We start from the raw sequence: 4,706 nt of genomic DNA, 5'->3' as shown, positions 1-4,706 counted from the left end.
GTTTGTCATTATCAAAACACAAATGATGAATTCAGATATTGTGGTTGAGTAGGGTAATCTCTCACCTATGTCAATGAGGTTCAATCCAAACAACCAACTCGATTTGATAATTTTAAATTTAAATGTTGGTGTGAAAACTATATCACATCTAAGAGATCTTTATGATAATTATGTTTTATTTCACAAATAGAGGCTAAAAATTTTAAAGAGATAGAAAATGATAAATATTGGATGATATTAATTAATTGAAAGGTAATCAAGTACGGGATTTTATCCTTAAACCTCAAGATCATTCAATAACTAGAACTAAATGGGTGTTTAAATATAAATTGAATGAATTTGGTAACAATATTAGAAACAAGGCAGGTTGGTAATTCAAGGATACTCACAAGAAGAAGGAATTGATTTATATGAAACATTTGCACCAATTGCTAGACCTAAGCTATTAGAATCTTGTTTGCATTTGTACACTATATTAAGTTCAAATTATTATAAATGGATGTAAAGAGTGCTTTTGCAAAATAGAAGAAGAAGTTTATGTATGTTGGCCATTAATGGGTTGTTAACCGCCCATGAGCTATTGATACTAGTCAACCATCCCCTTGCAGGTGATCGACCACCTACAGTAAAATTTAAGGAAAAAAAAAAGAAAATACATGAAAATATGGACTTTTGAATGTACATACATACTAGAATAAACTCCTAGATGACCTGAAAATAAGAAATACACATATGCAAGCATAAATGGGCTTTGAAAACCATGCAAATCTAACATGTATGTGACTCATTCTGAATTGTGCTTTCAAGTGTAGAAGTGTCAAGTTGTATCAAGGATAAGTCCAGGATTGTATTTCACAAGGACCACTGAGTATCAAAGTATTTGTGAAAGTTTAGTGAAAACCTGTTGATGTAAAATGTCGTGTGAAAATATTTTTGGGTTTTTTATGTTTATGAAAACAGTAAACAAAATGGGAAGTATTTGAGAAAATGCTAAAATGAGATTGAAATTTTACCAAGATTTCAAAAATATAAATCTAATAACGCAGCCAAAACTAAACAGATTCACTGAAACAATTTATCAAACACTTGTGTTATGGGTTCAACGTCCTTTTGCTTCCACTATTCACTAATTTCCTAAGCTTTACTCCTCTTCTTGTTAATCCAATCAAGGCATTAATAAGATGAAAATTTCAAACCTAAGCTCGAGTAAATTTGCCACATCCAAACGGAACGAAATAAATACTCTCATTAAACATCAACCGAATTTCATGTAAAAATTAATTAATAAAAATCCTAAATTAAATCAAGGTTTTGTTGTGCCTAACGTCAACAACAAAACAAGAAATAAGAGCAAGAGATTTATCAATGATGACTTCAATTTTTGGTTTTAGCCAAATAAAAGTTTAACACTAACAACAAAAGAAACCTAATAACTCATGGAAAGCAACTGACATTGACCCGCAACCCGAGTTGTAGAACTTAGCCACTTATGTTTGCAATCCAAAATTTTCAGTTCAAATTAATTCCACAATAACCCATTGCACCAATAAAATAAAAGACAAAAAATTATTTCAACCTTGAAGCATTTAAAATAACAAACTAAAAGAAAAGAAATTGATTAATCTAATAAACCATTGAAATAATAAAGTAAAATTAATATTTAATACAACATTGAACTACTCAAATAATGTATTAAAACAAACATTAAAACAAATAAACAAGATGAGAGAGAGAGAGAGAGAGGGAAAGAAGCTTAAACTAACACCATTAACAGACTTTAAATAAAAAGAAAACAAACTGACTTTTCTTTAATAATAAAAATAAATCCACACAAATATTTAAGATTCGAATAGAGAGAGAGAGAGAGAGAGAGAGAGAGAGAGAGAGAGAAAGACAGAAAGAGAGAGAGAGAGAGCTGAAAGCAAGGTGTACTCCCAAGAGAGGGAGGGGGGGAATTGGGATTTAAAAAATTTCTTTTCAACTCTTTTTGTAAATTCTTTCTCAACTAATTTTTGAATTCAGCAAACACACATGTATAGTTTGATTTTTAATCACAAATTCAGCCAAGACACAATTTAAACCAGAACTCAATAGGATAATTCAATCAATCAAGATAATCCTTCACAAATGTGAATTGCTTTAACAACACCAGCAAGTTTCCACGCTTTGGTCTTTTGATGTTGAGCTGTAGCTAATGAGTGGCCTGTTTAATGAACGTACTCCCTTAGAAGGTTTCTGCAAGATTCAATCAACGTACTCCTTTTTTATGTTTTTTCGCAATTCCCAATCACAAAATTGTTTCCAGCAATTTAAATAAACATCCATGTAGTAACCTGAACCAAGAAAATAAAGAAATAAATAAAAGAAAATAGAAAGGAAAGGAAAAAGAGGAAAAAGGGTTTGGCTAGGACAAAATCGTCGCTGGTTTTTTTAGGATTAGAAAAATTGTTGACAATTTTCTTGCAGGTAAACAACCGAGAGCTATTTAAAGGTTAAATCGTCGCCGGTTTTTTCAAGCCCAGAAAAATCGGTGACGGTTTTCTTGTGGGCCTGTTTACTTAAGGGCTAAGTTATACTTTTTCTTTCATATTTCACATTTGCCCTTTCTCCTTCTCTCTCTCTCTCTCTCTCTCTCTCTCTCTCTATAAAAATTAGGGTTTTGGTTCTTTCTCTCCCTCTAGCTCGGGAACTCTCTGCTAGTGCTCTTCGGTTCTCTCTCCCTTCTTTTAGCATGTAGGCCGTTGATTTTTGGCAAATTCGTGCGGTTAGATTTTCATGGTTTTGAAGGTTTTAGGCATTTTCTTCAGGAATAGGTAAGAGGATTATATTATGTTAGTTGTTTTTGAATTATGGACCGATTAAATTGTAATTTATGTCTACAGAAACGATGTATATGATTTTCTAAATGAATCGGTTATATGGAAATGGTCGTTTGGACTTTTATATGTTTTTGGGGAGAACTAACGTGAATGGTTTGAAATCTCCTATTTTCAATAAAACATGTAGTTTGAGTTAAATAAAACCCTGAAGATGCTCATGCCCCTATTTTCAACAACTTGTATGTTTCCCCATCAATTTATTTATTTATGGTTATCTGATGAAAATTGTGTGGCATGAAAATAGTTTTTAAATGCCATATCTGAATAGAAGGTTTTCACTGATATTATACAGTATGATATGACGGCTATATGCCAAGAGATGATGTGACGACCATATGCCGAGATATGATGTGATGGCTATAAGCCGAGATGTGATGTGATAGCTATAAGCCGAGTTTTGATATAATGGTTGGGGCCGAGTTTTACTTGACGGCTGGGGGCTGGGATTTATTGAATGGCAGGTTTATACGAAATGGGTTATACTATAGTTTTTATTGTGTAAATTGCCACATATGATTCTAGAACCCCGTGGATATGAAATGTGATATTATGAGCACGGTACTGTAGCTAGATTTGGGAGGAGGTGCAATCACACAAGGATGGAAGTGTGATACGGGATAGTTGATTGGAGACTTGGGCATAGTACTACGCCAAGGAAAGTGCCTGGGGCCCCATCCGATGCAATGTTGGGTGACCCTTTAGGGTAGGCACAATTGTACTTACTACCTTTTATCTGACTCAGCTATGGTCGATCGGCCATATATTGAGTCTAGCCTTCAGGCCGCACAACTTGTCATGGGGGGAAGCATGTCATATGAGTATGTGATAGCGTGACGACGCTGATTCAGCAGTCCAGGTTGTATCGTTTATGCATATATAGGAAAATTTACTATAAATGAGCTCTACCGAGATGACAGTTTATTACTCTGAAATTATATATTTTCAAATATAAATAGTGTAGTACAGTTTTAATGCCATTTTTATATACAGTGAAATAATGGAAGTTTTATTTTCGCATGAGAACTCATGCTAGCCACACACTGATAATAATATAATCCGTCTTATTGAGAAGTGTCTCACCCCATTGTACAAATCATTTTCAGGTCCTTCAGGGAACCGTGCCTAACTTACTACGGGGCAGAGATTATACTTTTGGAGGGGATAGACAGAGCTGGTGAGTCACCAGCGGTTACCTTTTGAAATTTGATGGGTTGTATTATATAGATAAGTAGTTGTATGCATTTATTTGGGAATCGTTAGAACTTTAGTAAAGTGTTTTGGAGATTTTAGCATCTTCCCCTGTATGGTTTAATTTCAGTAATGATAGGTACACCAGGGATTCCCTAGTTAGGGTGGGTTGCAATATATATATATATATATATATATAGATATATATGTATATGGTATCAGAGTTTCTATGTTTATAGAAGGTAAAATTTTTGGGTCGTTACAATCCATGTAGTATATATGTGCTAAAATGTAAAGAGAATAGGGAAGAGAGTGATACTGAGATTTTTATGAGGTTTGGCTATACCCACCTACGTCCTCGCCTTAGGCAATACACCCAAGGATTTCACTATACCACTCCCTTACGGGCGGAGAAAACCATTTACACACTCCTTCAAGTAGGATAGAGCCCTTCTCTCCAAGCGATAGCCCACGCTTGGTAAACCAATGATTCAACAATCTAGAATCGTCAAGAAAACAAGAAAAAAATTTGGTGTACAAAAGACACTCTCAAAAGATCTGATTAGTACAAGTTAATGCACAACAAATATACTTCAATTAAATATCAATATATAAAGAATTGAAGCTCAAAAATTGTAT

Source organism: Malania oleifera, chromosome 2 (genome assembly GCF_029873635.1).
Source record: "Malania oleifera isolate guangnan ecotype guangnan chromosome 2, ASM2987363v1, whole genome shotgun sequence".
NCBI classification, from domain to species: Eukaryota; Viridiplantae; Streptophyta; class Magnoliopsida; order Santalales; family Ximeniaceae; genus Malania; species Malania oleifera.
Note: the sequence above shows the minus strand (reverse complement) of the source record.